The 25,038-nt window shown below is 51.1% G+C and overlaps 1 protein-coding gene across 22 annotated transcripts in view; it reads right to left on the reverse strand.

Annotated features, from left to right (window-relative positions):
- Nucleotides 1-25,038, reverse strand: part of EPB41L1 (erythrocyte membrane protein band 4.1 like 1) — a 142,745-nt gene that overhangs the window by 57,907 nt on the left and 59,800 nt on the right. For 5 of the 22 annotated variants that reach the window (XM_081255765.1, XM_081255759.1, XM_081255761.1 and 2 more), the window contains exon 1: nt 14,874-15,297. The exons of 3 other annotated variants lie outside the window; for them this stretch is intronic. The gene's annotated coding sequence lies outside the window, so the exon portion shown is untranslated. Of the gene's footprint in view, nt 1-14,873; nt 15,346-25,038 lie in introns of those variants that run through there. 14 more of the 22 variants (XM_081255766.1, XM_081255760.1, XM_081255762.1 and 11 more) reach the window with 8 other exon arrangements.

Raw genomic sequence — 25,038 nt, forward strand, 5'->3', positions numbered from 1 at the left:
TTTCCACTCATGTCATTACCCCGGGCTTTAAGGGTATAATTTACAGCCATAGTTAAATAAAGGCTCTCTGTTGCTTATATGACACTAAGTGCTGACTCTGTGCCAGAGCTCAAAGCAAGAAGAGCTGCTCCAGGGGGGCTCACAGCCTCATGGTGTCAAACTGAGACAAATCTGCCTGGCTCTGGATTTCTTCTAAGCCCTTACTGGAGGATATCAGCCATAACGCTAGATAAGGCCTACAGGGAAGAACCCTTAAAATAAATGCCTGCTTAAGTTTGCTTCAAAAAAAAAAAAAAAAAAAAAAAAACCAACCAGAACCCATAGACTAATCTGTATGTTTTGTGCTGGGAGAAGCAGAATCCACATGCCCCTCATGGGTCCAGGGAGCCCAGCGCATCTTCTCCCACCTCTGCCTCAGTCTGATTTCAGCCCGTACTCTCTGAACCTTCCCTGGGCCTGCATCATCTTGGAAATAGCCAGAAGAGTAATCTTAAATAAATATCCCAGTCTTTCACCACCCAGGTCTCCAGCAGAGGCTGCTGGCATGACTGCCTGGTGCTGGGAGAACCTCAGAGGAAAGGAGCTGGAAGCCTTCTGAGATAATCAGTCTTCTCCTCTTCTTTTACAGGTGAGACCCAGAGAGCAAAAGAGGCTTGAGTGGGACTTCCCTGGTGGCACAGTGGTTAAGAATCCACCTGTCAATGCAGGGGACACGGGTTTGAGCCCTGGTCCAGGAAGATCCCACATGCCGCGGAGCAACTAAGCCCGTGTGCCACAACTACTGAGCCCACGCTCTAGAGCCTGCGCGCCACAACTACTGAGCCCGTGTACCGCAACTACTGAAGCCCGAGCTCCTAGAGCCCATGCTCCACAACAAGAGAAGCCACCACAATGAGAAGCTCACGCACCGCAACGAAGAGTAGCCCCTCTCGCTGCAACTAGAGAAAGCCCACGCACAGCAACAAAGACCCAACGCAGCCAAAAATAAATAAATAAATAAATTATATATATATATATATATATATATATATATATCATGGAAGGGACTTCCTTGGTGGTCCAGTGGTTAAGAATCCACCTTCCAATGAAGGGGTCGTGGGTTCAATACCTGGTTGGGGAACTAAGATCCCACATGCTGCGGGGCAACTAAGCCTGCACCCTGCAGAGCCCACACGCCACAACTGGAGAGCCCGTGTGCCGCAACTGCTGAGCCCATGAGCTCTGGAGCCCGTGTGCCACAACTAGAGAGAAGCCCACATGCTGCAACGAAAGACCCCGTGTGCTGCAGCTAAGACCCAATGCAGCCAAATAAATAAATATATATATATATATATATATATATATATATATATATATTTTTTTTTTAAATAATGGAATCATGGAAAATTTTCACCAGAGTGAAAAAGCATGATACACAACAGTTTGTACAGATTGACCCTATTTTGATTAATGCACACATACAGTTACAGAAATTTCAGCAAAGTATTAACTATGGTTGTTTCTAGAAGGCAGGTATACAAATTATTTTTTTCTTCTTTCTGTTTAACTGTAGTTCTCATTTTTTCTACTATACTTGGAGATTTCTTGAATGATTTAAAAAAAAACTAGAAGTTAAAAAATAAATTTTTCCAATGCACATGGCCTGGTATGACAGGATGAGAAAGAGATAAATAAAATCTGTTTAAACTCTAAAAAAAGTTATGAATTAAAAAGAAAAATCACATTATTATTTTTGAAACCTATGATGAGATCCTTCTGTATCTCACAAGTCCAGGGATAATGGCATGGTTCTCTCACTGGGGCACAGAAAGTGAGCCAAGAACCTGGCCTTGGCTTCTACCACAGTCAGTCACGTGGGCACAGTCCTGCCCAGGCCCAGGTCAGCACAGACTGATGGAGCCCGCTGGGCGGCCAAGCCGGCCAGGCGCTGTAGGGGACCCAGAGGGACACGTGCTGGTTCCTGTGGAGCTCGTTGCAACACGGGAGGATGACACTCACCCAGGATGTGACTTGGATTTGCCAGTGTCCATTTCAGCCTCTAGGAGATTCTGGGACCTGATGATCAGGAGTATGGCCTGGAGTTCCCAAAGAAGACTTATAGGGTAGGGAGTGCAGGGTGAGGGAGTTAGGTTTTGAAAAAAGGGAGAATCTAGACAGGAGATGGCAGGGAGGGCATTTGGGCTGAGTCACTATGTGGGCAAACGCCTAGATGTGGGAATAAGTAGGGCTGTGCGGGAGGACAGGGAGGAGCCTTGACATCCTGACTTCTTGGAACAAGAAGCCTATAAAGGTGAGCTCCACCCAGCCTGGAAGGAGGAACAGGCTGGAGTCAGGGAGAAGGGAAGGAGTGCGGTGGGGGGATGGGGGCTGGCAGCTTTGCAAGAGTCAGAAGTGTTACTCTGCTGGAAAGGGCAAGACTCCCATTGCTGAGCCACTGCGGGCCAGGCCCAGCATCAGGGACTCCATACACAGTCATCTCATGGACCCCTCCATGCAGGGCAGCAAGGCAGGGGGCAGACCCAGGTCAGTCAGACCTAGACACGGAGCCCGGCTCCACCACTAGCTCACTCTGGGACCTTGGGCAAGTGACTTCACTCCTCTGAGCCTAGGTCACCTCACCTATAAAACAGAGATAGGGGCTTCCCTGGTGGCGCAGTGGTTGAGAGTCCGCCTGCCGATGCAGGGGACACGGGTTCGTGCCCCGGTCCGGGAGGATCCCACGTGCCGCGGAGCGGCTGGGCCCGTGAGCCATGGCCGCTGGGCCTGCGCGTCCGGAGCCTGTGCTCCGCAACGGGAAAGGCTGCAGCGGTGAGAGGCCCGCGTACCGCAAAAAAAATAATAATAATAAATAAATTAATTAATTAAATTAAAAAAAAACAGAGATAGTCCTCCCTCCCTCTCAGGGGGGTGATGGAGATTCAGGAAAATAACATAAAGAGGGCACCCAATAAAACAACCCTGAGAGGGTCCAGAATTACAAGCAGTAATGGGAAGCCAGAGTGGGGAGTGGTCTGCAAAGCAGGAGTTTAGAAGTGGCCACCCAGGGACTTCCTTGGTGGTCCAGTGGTAAGACTCCACGCTTCCACTGCAGGGGGCACAGGTTGAATCCCTGGTCAGGGAACTAAGATCCCACATGCCGCATGGTGCGGCCAGAAAAAAAACAACAAAAAAAGAAGTGCCCACCCAGAACAGATGGATAGAGGGAGACAGAGGCCGGCAAAGCCTAACTGATGACACTAACATATGAAAAGCCAAATGCACAGGATTAGAAAAGGGAAAGGTCAGCCAGAGAGGTAAATTCTGACAGTGCCTGCGCCAGCCCTGTCTGGAAGAGAGGGGCCCAGTGAGGCCCAGCGTGCTTGCCTGGCCCCCTCTGGGGCCAGCTCAGCAGGCAGTCAGACTCTGATGCTCTTCAACATGGCAACCACTGGCTGGTTCCCCGGGTTTGCCTTCCGGGGTCGCTAAGCAGCCTTCAGACGCTGTGGCTTTCCATCTTGGTGGCCTGCAGGGAGAGGGTGTCCTTGCCCAGAAGAGGCAATATCCACTGGGCCTGCAGTTGTACCTCTCATTAAAAATGAATCGACCGGTTCATACATCAAGCTGTCCCACCAGGGTTAGCATGACTCAGCATCTCGGAGCCCAGTAAGTTGGATTTGTTCTTTTTCTCCATCCCCACTTCCGTCCAGGTCCAACCCTCTCTCAGCTCCTGCCTGAATGGCTGCCCTATCTCTTCCATGGCCTCCCTGTAGCCACTCGGGCCCTCTTAGGGTTTATCCTCCACAGAGCAGCCACAAGGATTTCTTCAAAACTCCACTGGATGATGCCCTCTTTAAAACCTCCAATGACCTCCCATCAAAATAAAAGAGAAATTCTTTATCAAAGCTCCGGGTCCCTGCACACAGCCCCTGCTTCAGCTCCCACTACATCCCCTCCCCTATTGCCACCATCACTGTGATGACGGTGTCACATTGGCTTTCCGTCTGCACCTCAGCCACGCCAGGCTTGCCCCGGTCTTGAGGGTTGCCCTTAATGGTCCCTCTGCAGGGACAGTGGGCTTGTCCCCTGTCTCTTGACATCTCTCACCTTTGAGATCTCAATCTATGTGCTCCTTGACCACTCTGTCTAAAGTGGGTCCCTCCTTCGATTTTTTGGTTATAGCTGGTTTTTCAGTTTTGCTTTATTTTGTTGTTGCCATTTTAACCATTTTTAAGTGTAACAATTCAGGGGCATTAATTACATTCACAATGTTGTACAACAACCACTACCATCTATTTCCAAAATTTTTCATCGCCCCTCAAACAGAAACTCTGTTCCCATGAAGCAAGCATGCCGGGTTTGGTTTTTTCATAAGTTCACAAACGGAACTTACACTGATTGACTGACTGACTTATTTGTTTCTATTCCTCCTCTAGGACATAAACTCCACAAAGACAAAAATTTATCTGTCTCAGGAATTCTCTGGCGGTCCAGTGGTTAGGACTCTGCGCTTCCACCGCAGGAGGCCTGACTTTGATCTCTGGTCAGGGAACTAAGATCCCACAAGCTGTGCAGCGTGGCCCAAAAAAAGAAAAAAAACATATCTGTCTCATTTGCCATTTTCCCCAGGGTTTAGCACAGTTCTTAATAAATAACAACAATAAAGCTAACATTTATAGAGTTTGCTATTTACCAGGCACTGATCTAAGCATGTTACATCAATTAAGTCATTTAATCTTCATAATAACCTATGATAGGTACTCTTAATATCTCCATTTTACAAAAGAAGAAACTAAAGCACTGAGAAGTGAAGTAACTTGCCCAAGATCACACAGCCAGTAAATAGCAGTGTCAGAATTCAAACCCAGGGAGTCTGGGGTCAGATGGATGGGTAGATGGATAAATGGACAAACACATGGGTGATGGGTGGATGGAACACCAACGAGACAAGTCTAGAGATCTGGGCTGCATTCACCTCAGGAGCCTTTCTGGCTACCAGCCAGCCAGCCTGTCCTGACAACTTATCAGACCTTACGCAGCTGACTTTCCCATCCAAACTCCTGATCATTATCCTCCTGATTTTACTGATGAGGACACAGAGGCCCAAAGAGTTCTACCGATTTGCCCAAGGTCATAAGGTGTGCCAAGTCTCTCTGGCTCCAAAGTCCAGCCCACTACATGACATTTCAGTAGCCCTAGGGGGGTTCGTGCTGAATAATTTCTCCCAGGGGTGAAGCTGGCTAAGGAAAAACTTCCCAAGATTGAAAGGCAAATACACTTGGAAGAGCTGAATTCAAAATCAGGACCACTGTTTCTTGTTTCAGTTCTGCCACTTCCTATCTGATGGGCCTTGGGTGAGTCACTTCCCCTTTCTGAGCATCAGTTTCCCCATTTGTCAAATAAGGATGATGAGAGCTCCTGTCCTCCCACTTCAGAGCAGGGCTGTGTAGAGAAAGGATGTTTCAGAGAACAAAAGGACTTTGAAACACAAAAGTTACAGTCACACTAAAGCCAAGGGAGAGTATATCACAGATGCTTACGACATGTGTACCGGAAGCGTGCCTTTGCATACATACACATAGCAATGGAACAGCATGAGGGCACACACAGCCACGAGTGCCCATGGTCATGAACAATCACTCCCTAGCCAGGAAGGTTCTGTTCTAAATCCAAGACACTGACGACGTCTACCCAGGTGTTGTGGGAATGCTGAACCAGGTAGGAACTAACAGTAGGAAGGAGTGGAGAGAGAAAGAAATGGACAGGGTGTGGAAAACACCAAAACAAAGAGAATGCTAGGCAGAAAGTGAGATTCTTCTGTTCTGAATGATGTTTTCAATGATCAGAGTTACCAGGATAATCCTTCTTCCTTTGGGGGAAACCAGGGAGTACATCTTCCCCGTCCCCCTACAACCATCTCCTGGGCTGTTGGTCCTCATCTGCACCCCCAGAACCAGGCCCTGCTCAAAGATGCGGGAGGATGAGCCCTTGGACTATCCTTTGAACTTCCTTGCCTGCTAACCTCTGGTTGCCTTTGGCCAATGGGAGGCACTGGCAGGAGGTCAGAGGGTGGAAGCAGAGAGGGACAGGGGTATATCTTCCCAACTGCCCTTCCTGTGGTTCTGGTGGTGGCTGAACCCCCCCTCTGTGACAGCTCCTTGAACAGGCCCAGCCATCGCTGAATTCTGGTAACACTATTCCCTCCCCCTGTTCATTCAGGCCAAAGGGAGGTAATAGCTTCTGTCACTGTGAGTTTGCAGGTACCCCTTGTGGGTTCCCTTAACCCTGCTCGCAGCTTTATTAACTTCTCCAAGTTGAAGCATCTGAGTGGAATTCTGTTTTCTGCCAGAAGCTGATTGATACATCACCTGACCCTAAATAGATATACGAATTAGAGAGGGAGGGGAGGAGAAATTGGGAAGAGGCAGTCTAGTCTAGTGGCTAAGGATAAAATAGGAGACTGGAGACCTTGAACACTCCCTTAACTTCCCTGTGACTCAGTGTCTTCATCTGTAAAATCACGATGATAATCTTACCCACTTCACAGGTTTACTATGAAAACAAAATCGGACCATGCCCGTAAAGCACTTACATGCCAAAACCCACAGTTAGTGCTTAAGAAATATTAGAAATTCTCATCTTGAGTTCTGAGTCTAAAGGCTCAAATGTTAACAATACCATTCCCTTAGAGCAGGAATTTTTGGGGCTTTTTAAAGGGGGTTCTCTGTGTTACACAATTTTCCTACTATGAGCATGTATTACTTAGGAGTCAGAAAAGAAAAAGAAAAGAATTAAAAGAAAAAACGCCGTGAGAGAGAGCGAGATCCTACTATTCTTTTTTTTTTTTACATCTTTATTGGAGTATAATTGCTTTACAATGGTGTGTTAGTTTCTGCTTTATAACACAGTGAATCAGTTATACATATACATATGTTCCCATATCTCTTCCCTCTTGCGTCTCCCTCCCTCTCACCCTCCCTATCCCACCCCTCTAGGTGGTCACAAAGCACCGAGCTGATCTCCCTATGCTATGCAGCTGCTTCCCACTAGCTGTCTATTTTACGTTTGGTAGTGTATATATGTCCATGCCACTCTCTCACTTTGTCACAGCTTACCCTTCCCCCTCCCCATATCCTCAGGTCCATTCTCTAGTAGGTCTGTGTCTTTATTCCCATCTTACCCCTAGGTTCTTCATGATATTTTTTTTTTTCTTCTTAAATTCCATATATATGTGTTAGCATACGGTATTTGTCTTTCTCTTTCTGACTTACTTCACTCTGTATGACAGACTCTAGGTCCCTCCACCTCATTACAAATAGCTCAATTTCGTTTCTTTTTATGGCTGAGTAGAGTCTACTATTCTTCCCCTCTGGGGATGATGTTACTTGCCATCGGGCTCTCCCCAGCACGGAACATTCACTTCCTTGAGTGACAATCTCCAGGTGGACATGAATGAAATGACCGCCTGTGAGGAGGGAGGAGGGGGATTGTGCTGCCCTCCCAGCCGGTCCCCTAATGGGAGTCAGAGGGGTGGAAACAGGAGCTGGGCCTGCAGTCATTCCCACTGATGCTCAGGTCCACACACGGCAGTGGGGAGACGGCAATTTGTCAGAGGCCTGTGGTACCCATGGGCACCGCATTAAATAAAACCAAGCAATGTGAAGAGGCTGCCACCCATCAGCACTGGCTTCTTGCCCAAAGGTTTCACGTGCCACCGCGGAGCCACAGACTGATGTGCAGTTGTAGGCCGGGGACCACGTGACATGCCCAGAACTGCAGAGTAACAGCATCAGAAAGGAGAAATGCTTCCCGCTTGGACCACACTGACGACTGCAAAGGCAGACAGAGACCTCCCTCTGGTGAGACATCCTCTGAGAGCCGGACAATGAGCTTCCAGGCTTCGTCTCCTGTGAGCTCCACAAGGGTCACCCAAGATAGGTAGGTTTATTCCCCAGGCAGGCTCAGCTGGCCAAGGTCACACAGCTACTCAGCTTGAGTAGAGCCAGGACATGGACCCAGGTCTGCTGACTCACAGCCCTATGCCCTTCCCCCTCGATCCTGCTACATCCCACCACCTCCGACTTGCTGTCAACCACGTAACCAAAGCTACCGTTGCTCTGGATGTAGAAATAATAACAGCAGTATCAACCCCTCCCACGTGCAGGGTGCTTTACAATCTAAAGGATCCGTTTATTATCATCATTCGCTTGGACCTCACCAGTTGGCAGTTGGTGAGAGGGAGCACGGAGCTGAAGTTACAAACATGGGCTTTGGAGCAGCGTCCTTGCCCCCTCGGGTTCCAGGCTCCGCTGAGAAGGGAGGCGAGGAGGGGAAAGAAGACAGGAGAAGCAGCAGACCTTCCTTGGCAACGCTTCGTGATCTCGCAGTTTCTGAATCTCTCTCACTTGATTTTGTTTAAACACTAGGAAAGTTCATTGTCAGCGTTATTTAGAATAGAGTAAAATTGGAAACAACTTTACATGTCCATCAACCCCCTGTTGATGGCCAAATGAACTAGGATTTATCCATTGAAAAATGAATTACAGAGGCTTCCTTGGTGGCACAATGGTTAGGAATCCGCCTGCCAATGCAGGGAATAGGGATTCAAGCCCTGGTCCGGGAGGATCTCACATGATGCGGAGCAACTAAGCCTGTACACCACAACTACTGAGCCTGCGCTCTAGAGCCCGCAAGCCACAACAACTGAGCCCACGAGCCACAACTACTGAGCCCACGTGCCACAAATACTGAAGCCCTCAGGCCTAGAGCCCGAGCTCCGCAACAAGAGAAGCCGCCGCAATGAGAAGCCCGCACACTGCAAAGAAGAGTGGCCCCCGCTCGCCGCAACTGGGGAGATCCTGCATGCAGCAACGAAAACCCAATACAGCCAAAAATAAATAAATAAATAAATAAATTTTTTTAAAAAGAAAAATGAATTACAAAAGTATTACATATCTTTTGTGAACATTTTTGAGATGGATTTCATATACACTGACAGGGAAAGATGTCAGCATATAGAATGAAAAAATGTACATTGTAAAACAATAATGTAAGTTATGGTCCCATTCTGGTTTGTATGTTTATGTAGGCATAGAAAAAAGTTCCGGAAGGACCCGTATCACACTGTTATCATTGGCTACTTCTGGAGAAAAGGATTTTGGTTGGGGAGCCACGGAGAGAATATGCTTCTGAATTATTAGGATTCTTCACATAAATCTTTTGTAATTAAAATGAAAGAAAAAGGGGGCTTCCCTGGTGGCACAGTGGTTGAGAATCCGCCTGCCAATGAAGGGGACATGGGTTCGAGCCCTGGTCCGGGAAGATCCCACATGCCGTGGAGCAACTAAGCCCGTGCGCCACAACTACTAAGCCTGCACTCTAGAGCCCACGAGCCACAACTACTGAAGCCCGTGCGCCTAGAGACCGTGCTCGCAACAAGAGAAGCCATCGCAATGAGAAGCCCGCGCACCGCAACGAAGAGTAGCCCCTGCTTGCCGCAACTAGAGAACACAACTAGAGAAAGCCCACGTGCAGCAACAAAGACCCAACGCAGCCATAAATAAATAAATAAATAAATTCATAAAAGTGGAAATGTGGCCTTAAATTCTGGTTTAAAAAAGAAAGAAAAAGTAAATATAATATTTAAAAAAAAAAGGTTTGTTTGGGTTAGTCATTTACTTCCCACAGTACCTGCTGTAATGCCATTTCTGCCTGTTCTCTTCCAATCTGTATCTATGGTCAGACCTAATTTTATACCACTTTAATCTGAGTGCTCACAGTTTTATGGGTTTCTTTCTATTTAACATTCGTTGTATAGGAGGGACTTCCCTGGAGGTCCAGTGGTTAAGACTCTGAGCTTCCACTGCAGGGGGCACGGGTTTGATCCCTGGTCGGGGAACTAAGATCCCGCATGCTACACGGCGTGGCCAAAACAAACAAACAAAAAACAAAAAACTTTAATTGTATCAGAAATATTTCCACATTATTATATCATCATTATCACACAGCTAACATTCGTGGGTGCTTCACTGTGTGCTAGAATGTGCTAGAATTCCCTTGCTAAGAATTTTACATGCCTAAAATCACTTAGTCTTCACGACAAGCTTAAAAGCAGGTACTTGGACAATCCATATTACAGATGGGGAAACTGAGGCTTAAGAAGATGAACTGATTTGCCATGATCTCACAGTCAGTAAGGACAGAAACTAGACTTAAACCCTGGTCTGTCCACAGTCCTCGCTGCGAACCTCTCTATCTTACTCCCCTCCCAGGTACTGAGTGGTGAGTGAGAAGAATGCAGCAAGTAGGGATGAGGAGACCCAGGTCCTGGGTCTTCCTACTTGCATGACCTTGGACAAGTCACTTCCCCTCTGATTTGTCCACTCAATCAATTCTTTCACCAGACAAGCATTTGCACATCACTTAGCCACACGCCGAAGACAGAACAATGAAGAAAACATGAACGCTGCCCTCAAAGAGATGAGAGCCTAGCCTGAATCTCTTCATGCACGGGAAAGCTCTAACCCCCGTCCCGCCTCTGTCACAGGGACATGAAATGAAATGAAGAAAGGATGCAAAGGAGCTTCACAAGTGCACAACTCCATAAATATTTCTGTGGCTGTTCGCGGCTGCATATTATTTTATCCACTGGATGTTCCCAAACGTTCTCAATCATCTTCCTGTTGTTGGGCACTTAGTCCCAATTTGCTACTATTATGGGAGAAGTCTGATGGGGATTCATCCAAAGGAAATTGTGCAAAAAGAAAAAAAAAAAAAAAAAAAAGATGCACAAAGACGCTGCACAACCTTTGGAATGACTGAAGGGAGACCAGTCCTTCATCTTAAATTCATGAGGCTGCAAACCAAATGCATGCCCCCCACCCCAACCTGCTCCTCCCCCAACCACTCCAGGGGACATCTCAGTGCGGTTTCCACCTTCCTTCCTCGCCAGCCCTTGAGGTCCACAGTGCAGATGTTTCTCCTGCAAGGCCAAGCCCACCCGTTACTTATGGTCCTTACAGTTGCCAAAGGGACCTCCCCAGACATGGTTCTGTCATGCCCCAAACGCGTGCCCCGTGCAGACCAAATACCCGCAAAGGTTCCGGCAGCCTCCAGGCTCCTTGTCAAGTGGAAACACCTTTGTCTGACATTTGAGAGAGACTAAAGGGGGAGGGAACTGATGTTAGCTGAGCCCCTGTGGTGTGCCCGCACTGCTCTAGGTCCTTTATATAACAACCTTAACGTGGTCTCAATCAGATAGGTGTGTTTGTCCACATTTGACAGATGAGGAAGCCGAGGCTCAGATCAGCTAAGTGATAGCTCGAGGGCACGTGGCTAGTACACAGTGGAGCTGGGACTAGAGCTCAGGTCCGGCAGATTCCAGAGCTTTGACAAAGACCCAAACACAAGCTGACTTTCTGAGTCACCTCCCAGCACCCCCAGCTCCCTGCACCATCTGCTGCATGCACACCAGACTGCCCATTCTTCAAAGACACCCTTATTTCCCTCCCCTCTGATCCAGGGGAGTGGGTGTCCTTACCCCCATAGTTATCAAAATTCCACTTGGCCTTTGGTGCCCAGCACAAAGGCCCCAATCTCCTTGAAGCCTCCCCTGATCACCACAATAGGAATCCACGCTGAGATAGGCCATAGCACCTCCTTTACCTCCCCTGTGTCATGTCCGTGTCTCTCTAGGCTAGACTGGGAGACCCTTGAGGAGAGGATGCTTCCCCAGAGGCCGTATACGACCTGCAGGAGGTACTCAGGGAATATTTTTCAAATTGAACAAAACTGAGTATGACCTCTGAGAAGAAACTGTGGGCGGCTCGCATTGCCATCAGGAATGTGGCTCTGACTCACACTGCCTAGATTTGAATCCTGGCTCCCCAACAACCGAGCTGTGTGACCTTGAGCAACTGTCTTTTCTTTGCTAAGCCTCAGTTCCCTCAATCTGTAAAATGGGAGGAAGAAGAATTCCTACCTCAAAGGGTTTTGTGAAGATTGTATGAGTTAAGCCCTTAAAGCAGGTGCCTGGCATGTAGTAAGTGCTCGATAAATGTTGGCTGTGACTATTCTTACCCACAAGCCTCCCGCCCACAAAGGAAGCAGTGCCAGCGTGCTCCCACCCCCACCGGCCCACCCACGCTCCCGTCTCCTTCCCTCAGAACCTCCTCTTCACAGTCCCAGCTGGTGCTCCTGCATTCCCTCCCTTATATTTTCTGGTCATTGGGTTCCTATCAAATGTGGCAGGGGTGAGTGTCAGGGCCAACCACCCTCAGAGCCAACCAGTCTTCCCTCATAGCCAATGGGAGCAGGGAGTCCAGAGCATTCCCCACTTCCGGGGGATCCTGGCCGGGAAGCAGAAAGCCACAGCCAACACCTCTCTCAGGCTCCCAGCCAGTACCTCTCTGCCCCTACCCCTCAGGAGCACAGGAGCACTCGGGCCACAGAGCCACCCTTGCCTCGCAAGATCCAACACGTAGACCTCTCCACCTGGACCAGCCCTGGCACATCAGGTGTCTGGCTCTGCTGGACACCAACCTGGTATTCCCAGACACTGCCCCAGGTACAATGCCATGGTAGAGAGAGGGGTTCTGGACTCAACCACACACTTTCCAGCTGTGTAACCTCAGGCAGGTAACAAGATCTCTCTGAGCCTTAGTTACTCATCTGTAAAAAGAAGATAATAATAGCACCTACTTGTCAGGGTTGCTGTGAGATAATGCAAAGCACTTATTGTCCCAGTGCATGGCATACAGTAAGTGCTCAATAGATGTCCTCACTCTGATTGTGTAATCATTGGTATTACTCCAGATAAAGATTATTATCCTTTTTTTTTTATAAATGGGGACACAGAAGCTCAAGAGGCTCACAAGGACACCCATGCTGGAGCGAACACAGAGGCACCTCCTACCTCAGCCGGCCTAGTAAGGAGACCCTCTCTACTGCCCCCGCATGCTCAGGTCCAGAACTTGCCTGGGCACCAGCATCCTCTTGGCTCTGGATACTCCCAAGAGGGACCAGGGCTACCAGCCACCTATGCCTCAGCCCTGGCCCATTATCTGTGAGGCAGCCTGACCTTTCCTTCTCACCTTCTGGGGGTTAAGGGCTGGGAGACCAATGTAAGGCCCCTCCTAAGAGGTAGACTCAGGCTCCAGGCTATAATGCCCAGCCCATCAGAGTCCTGTGTATGGAACAGCCACAGCAGCAGAGAAGCAGGCATTTGGGCTGCAAAAACCCCAAACCAGTTAGAAGAGCTGGGTACATTAGTGCTGGCTCTCTCACCCAGTTGCCTGTGACCTTGGACAAGTCATTTTTCCTCTCTAGGCCTCATTCAACGTTTCAATATTTACTGAGTGAGGACTACAGGACCAAGTATTCCACTCATGCCGGTTCTGGGAAGCAGTCCTCCATGACGTTCACAGAACTGGGCCCAGGGAATGGCCATGTGGCCCAGGAAGAGTTTAATAGGAATAATGCCCCCTGCACTGATCTCCTCCAGGATTGCCTTGAGGGGCCCCTCAAGGAACCATGCTCTGCACACACACAAATCTGGTACATGGGGTCAGCAGGCAGGCATGACCTCAGACTGGCCAGCAGAAGCCAGCTTCATCTCTGCATGGAGCTGGCAGAGCCTCCCTGGGCCACAATGGCTCAGAGAGGAGGCTGGCACAGGCCGCCACTGCCGCAGGCTCCATATGGAGGAATGGGTGGGCAGGCGGGCACACAGTCGCCTCTCTTCTCCACACCCTTGTCCGGGACAGGCAGCACCGATTCTTCCAGGAGCTGCTGAGGGCATCAGTCGCGTCCCTAGCTCTCAACCTGGCCCAGCTGCTACTGAATCTGGAAGACTCCTAATGCTGGGAGGTGGTGGAGAGATAGAGCAGCTGAACCCCACAGGGCCTCAGAGAGGTCCTAAACGCAGCCCTCTTACACTCCCACCTCTGGGTGCAGAGGAGGCGATATAAGGATCCAGAAGTGAAGGCAGGAACACACAGCAGTGTCTCTCCCTCACCAATGCGTTCTCAGAGCCCTGGCGGGGGGAGAGGGGGTGGGGGTGGGAGCTGGGAAGCAAGGACCACGGCCGGTGCCGCAAAGGAGACCACTATCCTCAGAACTCCTTCCGTGTCCTTATCCAGCCTCCTACTGTCCCCAGGGACCACCCCCAGCCATAGCTCTGCCAGACAGTGGCCTTAGCATCTGGTAAGTACCCTGACGGCTGTAGTCACTCGCCACCACAACCATGCCTGCCCTCAAGATCCCAGCCTCTTGGGGCCTTGGATGTCCCCAAGTGTGACGGTGCCAGACACAACTGGGACCCACAAGTCCTCTCCCTCTAACGGGTAGGGGAAGCCTCTGGTCAGGACAACACCAGGCCAGAACCTCAGTGGTCCTAGGGCTAAGTTCTATCCCCCCAGCTTTGGGAGACTCGGAAGGGAGGTGGGATGGGAAGTGAGCCCCGAGTGGGGAAAGGACTGTAACCAGAGGGTGAGGGTGAGGGCGAGAGCTCCCCAGCACCCCAATCTTCAGCCAAGAGACTGTCCTGCAGCATCGGAAGCCTGGACGGAGACATCCAGAGCACTCTCGGCCTCCACGGCGGCGGCAGGAGTGGTCTCGGAGGACGGAGCGGGCCAGCCCAGCACCCAGCACAATCGTTCATCCCTACAGCAAGCGTCAGCCCCCTCGCCTGCCCACCTCTCTCTCCAGGCCTCGGGGAGGCTGCAGACCTGGGAGGTAGGGAGGAACAGCAAGGACCTCCCCCGCACTGGTCGGAGGGCCAAGAGCCTGCAAACTCAGTTCCTGCCGGTCGGTCCCGACCTCCCCCAGGGCTGGAGGCTGGGCCTCCGGGTACCGAGCCCCTAGCCCCCCGTGCCACCTGATCCCCCGCACATGCCTACCTGGGCCTGGGGGTCCCCATCTCGGGCAGGCTGGGAGGGGGGCGCCCCCTCGGTTCCTGCGGGCCGGCAGGCCGCGGGGCGGGGCGGGCGCGCCGGGCCGCGTTGGGCTCTGCGGAGCAGCCTGGTCCGCGACACCCCCACCCGCTGATGGATGCCGACTGCAGCAGCGGCGGCGGCGGCTCGGCGTGCGCCGGGGGCTGGGCACCGTGCCTATAGCCCCGGGCCTGGCGCCCGTCGCGCGGCCAGTCCCCGCCCCCGCCCGGCCTCTGCGCCCAGCCCTGGGGCAGCCGCCGCGCGCCTGCCTGCTCCCTCGCGGCGGCCCTGCCCCTGCCTCCGCCTCCTCCCTGCCGGTCTCCCTCTCCCTCTCTCTCAGGCTCCCAGGCCACCTCCTCCCGGGCGCTGCCACAGCGGCAGTTACCCGACCACCGCGGGACTGTGCATCAGCAGCCAAGCCCGGCGCCTCCGCTGACCCCGCCCTGGCCTTGGACAGCCCCTGTCCCCGCTCGGGCCAACCCCTGTTGGGGGCTCGGCGGGGGAGGGTGGGGGCGGAGGGGAGAGGAAGAGGAGAGGATCCCTGACTCAGAAGGGGTGACTCAGCCTCAGCCCACCGAGCCCAGCCGAATACCCTCACCTCCCCTGTAGCTCAGAGCTCGGGTCAGAACTTCCCTGGGACTCAGCGCTCCTCCCCCCCCCCACCCGGGAGGAGGTCATGCAAATGTCTCCTGGGATCCCGTGTGTGTATGTGTGCATTTGTTCATATGTGCTTCGGTGACAATGACCGTAAGTGTAACAGCGGGGAGTGGGCCCGTGTACAGATGTTTCTGGATGTGCATCCAGGCTCCAGGAAGGTGGGCTTGGGGGGTGGCCAGCTGGCCTGTGGCACTGAGGTCCTGGCTCAAAACCAAGTGAAGCCCTGCTCCTCCCTCCAGCAGCGCTGTCTCAGAAAGCCCTCCAGACCAACTTAGGAGATCCACAGCGAGGACCTCCAATGGCCTGGGCTCTAGTCCAGCTCTGTCATGGGTCACCCAGTACCTGTGGGCACACTGCTCTCCTGCTCTGGACCTCACTTTGCCAACAGTGAAAGAAAGGGTGGATGTACCTACCTCTAGGGTTCCCAGTTTGTGGGGAAGTCCTGAGAGATGGTTGTGTAACCCACAACATGATCCCCAAAGATTTCTGCCCATGGGTCAGCATTTGCAGGCCACATGACCCCTACTCCCTAGCCAGCACCGCCACCATCCCAGGCATACACGTCTATTCTTTCATTCTTCAAATCATTCCTGAGGACCTACTATGTGCCAGCCACTGTTCTAGGCACTGCAGAGTCCACCACACTGGAAATTACGGAGGTCCAAAGCTGGGACGCCACCACCCCCTCCCCATGGCAGGCTGCATTTCCTTCAGTGTCAGCCTCACCAGTATCCATCTGAACTCCCACACTCGAGCAGCAGGCAGCCCCCTCCCTCCACTCCTCTCTCCCAGGGTGGATGCTCCATCACAGTGACCTTCCACCCCAGGTCCTAGTACCAACCCTAGGGCCTCCACAGAACGAGGCTATGCCCTCTCCCCAGCCCCCCTCAGAGAACCCAAGATAGCAACCATGTCCCTTCTCCCCACCCCCGAATCAAGCCTTCTCTTCTCCAAGTTAAACGTCACGCACTCCTTCACCAGATGTTCCCAAGACACAGCTTCCGGTGCCTTCACTCTCTCTGCTGCCCACTAGGCTCAGGGGTGGTCAGAGAGCAGAGAGCCGAAGGAAACCAGATCCTCCCAGTCCTAGAGAACATGCCCTCCCTCCAGACAGGAGACAGGAAGATGACAAACCAGCACAGGGCCAATTCCCAAAAGGACCAGAGTCCTGCTGGGCGGACTTCCCGGTAGACGTTCTTCTTTGCCTTTGGACTTTTCGCTCCCCAGCTTCCAAAATTCAGTTCTTCCCAGGAACTCCCCAGGCCCTCAGGAGTATGGCCTTGGGCAAGTCACTTTGCCACCCTGCGGTGCTCTGCTTGAGTTCAATTCACCACACATTTATTCAAATGAATGAGTGAAAGGACCAGTAAAACTTAGGAGTTAACACCAGATGAACTTATTGTTTCATACACACATCTGTTAAGAGATTTCTGACTGCCTGCTTCAAGTATTTTTATTCCAAATTGATTCTTAGCCTCCTCTGCTTGCTGCCTTTCCCAACCCTGGGTTCCTGTGGGCAGGACCGAGCTGCCCAGCCAGAGTAGCTCAACTCTCCTTCCCTCAACCCTCCTCCCCTTCCTTTCTTTCCCCAGGCACGAGCCTTCCCCTCCCTCCCCTGGGGCAGGACCACTTTCCCACCCTCCTCAGCTAGATGGAGCCTCTCACTTTCCCAGAAGAATCCAGGCTACATTCCAAAAACCAAGGCAGAACATTCTTCTGGTTTTATACCCGAAGGGCCCAATTCTCTTCAGGTCAGTGGGACCACACAGAAAACTGGGCTGCTTCTACTGTTATCATTATTTCTCTTTCTATTATTATTATTGGCTAACATTTCTATTAGCACTTTCTAGTTTGCAAAGGACTTTCATGTTCCAGCCTCACATCTTGTGACATACTGTCACCCACCCACCCCCATTTTATAAACAGGCGGTCTGAGGTCCAGAGCGGTGAGTGACTTGTCCAAGGTCACACTTGCACAGTAACACTGACTCTCTGGACCAGACATCTTCCACTTCACCCCACAATAACCTTTTCCAGAGAAATCTGATTGTGGTGGGGCAGGGGGGTGGGGGAACTCTCTGAAGAACACACGGCCCCCTGTAGGCATCAGTTGAAATCACTACCCCAGTTACTTGGCTGCCTTCATTCCCAGGGCAGGGAAACTGAGGCACAGGACCAACCCAGAACCACATCTTGTGAAAGCCCCCATGGAGAAATGCTAGGGCCCCAGGTGGAGGATGAGGAGCCTCCACCCCACACCCTGTAAAGAGGGGCTCTTCCAGCCCTGGCTCTGCCACTGCTTTCTGTGTTACTTGGGTAGATGATTTGACCTCTCCGAGCTTCAGTTTTCTCACCTATAAAGTGGGAGAGATTCTTCCTGCCCTGCTTCTGTCGCTGAGTTGCTGTGATGGGTTAGCAGATGCTGGCAGAAGAGAAAGGACAGGACCCCTCATCCCCTCTCGGGTCTGCCTGGGGAGCAGGAGAAAGTCTTTCTTCTTAAATTTTAACTGGAGGGTACTTGATGGTGCAAAAGTGCTAGGATACAGGAAAGCCAGGAAGAGGATGGAAGTGATGCTCTCCCTCGGCTGGGAAGGCAAAACACATGGTGTCCACTACAGTCCCCCAAGGCCACTGGTGGGGCAGAGACCAAACAAAATACTCCGGCAGGCCCCTCCCACCCCTCCCCTTTTATCTTTCAGATGAGGAAACCAAGGCCAGAGCAAAGCAGCACCTTGCCAAGGTCACCCCAGGTAGTCAATGGTCTCACGACTCCCGAACACCAGGGGCCCCTTGATTCCTGGGTCGGCAGGGTGGGGTTGGCAAGCACTCGTAGTGCAAGGATTTACTCTTTCATTCAGCAATCAGTGATGTGCACACTGAGCCTGGGGAGGGCAAGAGGAATTGGGTAGCCTCTGTCCTTGAATTCCCGTCAGTCCAGTGGCGGAGAAAGGCACACAAACCGGCACATCAGAGGGTACTGTAAGATGAATCACCACCACTTTTTGAGTACTAGCTCTGTGCCTGGCCCCAGCCACACATTTGTTTAATCCATAGAACAATTCTCTGGCATCGAAATTATTAACTCCTTTCATAGCTGGAGTCACTGAGGCTCGGGGTTAATGACTTCCCAGAGTTCACCCAGCTAATAAATGGCAGGGCCAGGATGTGACTGCCAGATCTGTCTGATGCCAAGCACTGAGCTTCAACCCTTATGCTTTTCTCCCTGCCTCTAAGGCTCTGCTGACCCATCAGATAGCCACTACTCACATATGGCTTCTGAGCACTTGAAATGTGGTTCGTGTACGTTGAGATGTGCTGTAAGTGTAAAATTCACACTAGATTTTAAAGATTTATTAATTATTATTATTTATTTATTTATTTATTTTAGGCCGCGCTGTGCAGCATCATGCAGGATCCTAGTTCCCTGACCAGGTATTGAACCCGTACCCCCTGCAGTGGAAGCTTGGAGTCTTAACCACTGGACCACCAGGGAAGTCCCTAGATTTTGAAGATTTAATAAAAGAAATGTACTGTATCTCCTTAATAACTTTTGTGTTGCAATTATAATATTTTGGATGTATTAGGTTTAATAAAATATATCATTAGAATAATTTTACCTGTTTCTTTTGGCTTTTTTTTTTTTTTTACGTGGCTACCAGAAAATTTAAAATCACATATGTGGCTCGCATATGTGGCTCACATATTTCTTTTGGTCAGCACAGGTTTAGATTCTCTGAGGTCCTAGCCCAGCCCATGGGGCTCAGAAAAGGGTTCCTGCAGGAGGGGACACCTAAACCGAACTGAGTTAAAGGCAAGGTCATGGGGAGGAAGGTATGCCAGGGCAAGAGAGCTGCAGGGTCTCTGGCTCTGGCCCCAGAGGGCGACCAGGTCTGGGTGGGCTGTGCTGCAGCCCCAGGAGCTGAGAGCTGGGCCAGCTCGTGGAGGAAGTTACTGGAGCCAAACTTTCCAGATCAACGTGATCTACAGGCCTGGGAAGTTCTGCCTGACAAGGCCTCTCTCACTGATCTTTGGTGCTCTCTGGAAGGCCCCGCAGGGCAGCTGTGGCCGGGTGTAGGTGGAGGGATGGGCAGCAATGCCCACCTGACAGGGACCTCCCGGCTCCAGCTGCCCCAACTGCCTCTCCTTCAGTCTCCTCCAAGAAGCCTCCCAAAGCACTACAGTCCCCAGGGACCTCGCCGTCCCCTCAAACCTTCCAGCCCAGGCCGTGGGAACTACACACTCCTGCCTTCGGTCATACTCTGGCCTGGAATGATGATGAAGCTGCACAGAGGGTCACACAGCACGAAGCACTTTTCCATCCTTAGTGTGGTGAAGAGCCTGGGGGCAATGGTTACCTCCGGGGAGTGGGTCGGGGGCAGGGACAGGGGAGTTACATTCATAGTACAGGAGCTGTGTGACCTTGGGCAAGGCTGAAACCTCTCTGAGCCTCAGTTCCCACCTCTGTACAATGGGGGTAATATCAGCACCACCTCTTCAAGCTCTCATGACATGAGAGAATACCCAGGAAGGGCTTAGCAGGCCCCTGCGGTACCCTCAGTCCCTCCAAAGCCTCCAAAGGTCACCCCTCCTCCAGGAAGTTCACCCTCCATGCCTCTGCCACCCAGTCTGTCCCTCCTCTAGGCTGCTGGGCCACACATCTCTTGTCTCTACTTCTGAATTTGGGGTTCAGTTGTGATGAGGCTCTCTGACCTCTCCAACGAGACTGCAGTTTGTCAACGGTGGGAACCTTGCCTGTCCCTTCCTTTCCGTCGCTCCTCCCCACTCCCGCTCTCCTGGCACTTCCCCCACAGCCAGGCCCCTGCACAGGGCTGCGCATCCCAGAGGCTCTCACAGCCCACTCTAGTGGCTTGAACACTTGGCCACTATCCTTGGCCAAAAACAATGTGGGTCGGATGACTGTGCATATTCTGAGGAGCTGGTCCCGCTCCGCTCCCTTGCGGGAAGAACCTTCAGTGGCCACACATTCTCTGATGAAGCAACTCCAATCTCTCCGCCTGACTCTGCAGTCCTTCACAGCCTGGTCTCACTTGCCTCTTCTGCCTCATCCTCAGGGTCCCTGCGGGCAAGCTCAGTCAGACTGAATGGCTCTGGGCCCCCAGGGCCCTTGCAGGGGTTCTTTTCTCTCCCTGGAGACCCTCTTTCCCTTTCCCATGGTCATTCTTTCAGCCATCCTCCAGGAAGTCCTTCCTGATCCCCTCCTCTTTACAATAAGCCTTCCGAGCTAGAAGGAACCTCTTGGCCTCTCCCCTGCCCCCTACACTCTGCCCTTCAGCCCTGGGGTATGTGAATTGCTCCCCTCAGTGCCCAGCTCAAAATATGTGCATGGTGTGTGTCCCTGGGGACACATCTGCACTCTCAGAGCCAGAGGCCAGGGAGAAAGCCGGAGTCAGGAGTTCACCCAGGATGGCAGGACCCTGCCGACGCTGAGTCCTGCTGACCCAAACTCCACCTCGGCTACATTTCTTAATGGATCTCCACGCTCCTGCTGCCCCTGGGAAATCAGCCCTCCCCTAAGACATCTGGGAGCCATACTCCTGGGGCCTGAACATAAAAGATCTGGCCACGTTCCCACTGGATTCAGACATCCACCCAGCCTCCCATCGGGTGCCTGAAGTGTCAGCTGAGGTTTGCATCATCACAGCATCACAGATTCCTTGCAGTCAGAAGAGACCTTGCAAAGGATCACAATGAGGCTGGGAGCAGTGGGAGGCAACAGGAGAAAGGCTATGTGTGTTTGCCTGTGGTCCCCTGTGCCAGAAGATGCTGCAGCGACACCATCAATCAACATCAGCATCGCAGAGAGCCTTTGGGACCCCTCTACGTGCTGGCACTGTGTCTAGCAATATGCGTACATTTTCAGTTTTTAATTTCTTACTTCTCTGTAAGGCAGAGATTATATATTCCACCTTGATTTTACAGGGGAGGAAATGAAGCTCACAGCAGATAAGCCACTAGTCCAAAGTCACATTGCTAGTAGGTAGGGGGCCAGGATTCAATTCTAGGTTTGCCTGACTCCACAGCTTGTTTGTCCACCATTAATCCTGCATACATTTGATTTAACACAAATTTACTCTAAAGATGCTGGCCCTGTTTTAGTTCCTGTCTGGGAAGTAGTTACATAAATATGTGTAAACTTATGATCTGTGTACTTTTCTGCATTTACATTATAACTTCAATAAGGTTTTTTTTTTTTAATGTTTTTGTCCCAGAGATTAATCTATGCTAGAGATTTTTGGGGTGTGAAATACTCTTAGTATTAGAGTCTGAAGCTAGAAAGCTGGGTTTTGTTTTTTTTCTTTTCAACCATCTTTCCATTTCAATAGGGACTGTCCTAAAGAACTCATAAACCCCCAAGCCAGACCAGCAAAATTTCACCTGCTGTCTGTCCACTGCTCAGACTACAAACATTTTCTTGCACTTACATTCCCAGCCCAGGTGCCACCTAGCCAATATTCAACTTCCAGAAGCTGGCACTGCTCTGCAGTTTTTGCAATCCTCTCCTCATCCACCCATCTGCCCCAGACAGCTAGACCAGCCGCTGCATCACTGTTAATCCCCAGCTTCATGAGATGGCCAGGCAGCCACGTCTGGATGTTCCCATTTCCTCGCACCAGGCCAGGCTGGGCAGAGAAGCCGTCTGCGTATGTAAACCCAGCCTTCTGCTTGGGCGGCTCTTGCCGGACTCTCCTGGTCACCTGGGCCCTCTGTGGCTTTTATCTTCCTGCCCAAATTAACCATTAGCTTCAGCGGTTCCCTGGGCACAAATCCGACTCTCGTGCGAGCCTGTGGCAGCTTAAAGACAGGAAGGGCACGTTATCCATCTCTGTTTCCCCAAGGCACCAGGGCAAAGGTTTGTGGGATTTATTGGGCGCCTCTGTGTGCCTGGAGGGACCTGTGATGGGGGCGCGGGCTCACTAGAAAACACGGTCACGTTCTCCGGAAGCTGAAAGTTTAAGGAAAGAGAAGAAACACCAATATCAGCCAACCGCAAGAGAAGGCTAAAATACTAAAGGTTGTCAGAGAGGGAAAAAATGTTTTGGGAGTTCAGAGGAGAAAGAAATGAGAGAGGTGCAGGTGTCAAAGAAAGGTTCAAGGCAGAGGTAGCATTTAGGTTGAGCATTAAAGGGAGGCCGGAAGGACAGGTCTAGATGGAGGAGACAGCATAAAACGAGGCACAGGGTGGGCAAGTACAGGGTAGATGCAGGAAACTGGCCTTTTGTTTTTTTTTGGCCGCACCTCATGGCTTGCGGGATCTTAGTTCCCCAACCAGGGATTGAACCCAGGCCCCGGCAGTGAAAGCGACAAGTCCTAACCACTGGACTGCCAGGGAATTCCCAGGAAACTGGCCTTGAATGACCCAGAACCAAGGATGCCAAAGGTTGAGGCTGGGGCTGGAATGGCATATAGTGCCAATGGGAGCCTCAGATGGCACACCAAGGGTTTCCTGCACTGTCCAGCAAGTAGCCACATGTGACTATTTACATTTAAATTAGTTAAAATGGGATAAAATGTAAAAGTCATAGCCACGTGTGGTTGACGGTTACCATATTGGACAGTGCAGATGTAGAACATCTCCATCACCAAAGACAGTTCTACTGGACAGCGCCGGTACACACAGCAGAAAATCCAGAAGCCTTTGAGCAGAGGTGCGACATGATCGGAGCTGGGCTTTAGGAAGATTAATTTGTCCCCGGTAAAGGGTAGGTACCTGGAGGTAAGAGAGGCCTGGACCCAGGGCAGGCATTGCAATAATCCAGGTGAGATCAATAACCACGTCTGTTCCCTGGGTTCCTCTCTGCCTATCAGTAAGCAGGAAAGCAGAGAGCCATGGTTCTCAAAGTGTGGTCCCTGGAACACCAGCATCACCCAGGAACTTCTTGGTATGCAAATCCTCGGGCCCTATCCCAGATCTACTAAGTCAGAAACTGGGGGTTCAGAGCAGCAGCCTGTGCTTTTATCAGCCCTCTCCTGATTCTGATGCATGCTCCCGGCATAGAGGCTAGGAGCCCACTCTGGTTCCAGACTCTACGCCTCTACACCCTGGAGTCAGAAGACCTGCCTCCATGTCTTGCATGTCTTGGCTCAGCTGTTTACTAGCTGTGCTGAATTCCTTTGTGCCTCAGTCTTATAAGGATTAAAGGAGTTAATACATGTATTTGTCTGAGAAGAGTGCCTGGCCTATAGGAAGTGTTCAATGAATGTTAATTATTTTTAATCCTCATGGGCCACTTCATCTATACTCCTATGGTACAAAGTTGAATTCCTCCCACAGACAATGGACCAGCATCTGTCTCTACCTGCCCGTCCATCACACGATATTCCTAGGCCCACTCCCCATCCCACCATTTACTTTTCTCCAGGCCCAGAGTGCCAGTTCTTCTCCCGGAAGGCAGGGGCACTTCCTGTGTCAAGGGAGCATTTCCACCAGGGGAGAATGTCAAGGCAAAAGGGGCAGATTTAATGTCCTGAGCTAAGATGTCCCGGTAGGAAGCAGGTCAGGAGATGCCCCAGGAGTCTTCCCCTACAAGACCACCTGGGAATAGGATGTCTGGAGGTGAGCACCCAGCTGCCCACTGCCATTGAAAGCCTCAAGCCTTTTCATTCGGATCCATGCCAGCCAAAAGGGCATAGGAAATGGTACCTGGGGTTCTGTCTACTGCAGGTAGCTCAATCCTGACTCGGGGAACTAGCCAGGGAGGACAGTGTCAATAAACCTGGCTTCTGATCTTGGCTGTGAGATCTCGGGCAGTCATTTTCCTCTTTGGATTCAATTTTCTTGCCTCTAATGTGAGGGTGTTGGACTAGTGTGTTCTTAACCTTTTATGGGTCATGGTTTCCTTTGAAAATGAGATAAAAACTGCAGAGCTTTTCCCAGAAAAATGCACATGGGCACACATCCAGACACACACACATACACACATGCACATGCACACACACACACACACCTTATTATGATTTCAGGCATCAAGAAACCTCATGAAACCCATGCATAGTTCACCCCTTGGGTACATGGACACTTAGTTAAGAAACCTTGGCTAGATGGTCACTAGTCATCATGATAAGAAGTCAGCTATATTTGTATCTAATTTAAAGGAACCCTATGTTAAAAGTTTCACCAAAAAGATGAGATGTGAAATGGGCTTTCATAAGATTCAGTTGTTGATCGGCTAAATGCTATGCATCCCTCCAAGAGCCTACCTCCCCCCTTGTCATATGGCCTTGGCAGTCTCTCCACACTGTCCCCACCGACTCAGCAGAGAGCACACAGTCCTGAAAGACACCCCTGCCCCACCAGCTGTCTCTGGCACTTCCCAAAGAGTAGACAGATTGTACCCGGCCACGAGAAGGTAGAAGAGGACGACTCTGGCCTGCCTCTTGTTCCCCCACCCCAAATCCTTGCCTCAGATGCCAATCACTAAAGACGCTCCAAGATGCCACCTCCAACCCCCCAAAA

The sequence above is a fragment of the Mesoplodon bidens genome (assembly GCF_964165515.1).
Source record: "Mesoplodon bidens genome assembly, chromosome: 15".
Taxonomy (NCBI): Eukaryota; Metazoa; Chordata; class Mammalia; order Artiodactyla; family Ziphiidae; genus Mesoplodon; species Mesoplodon bidens.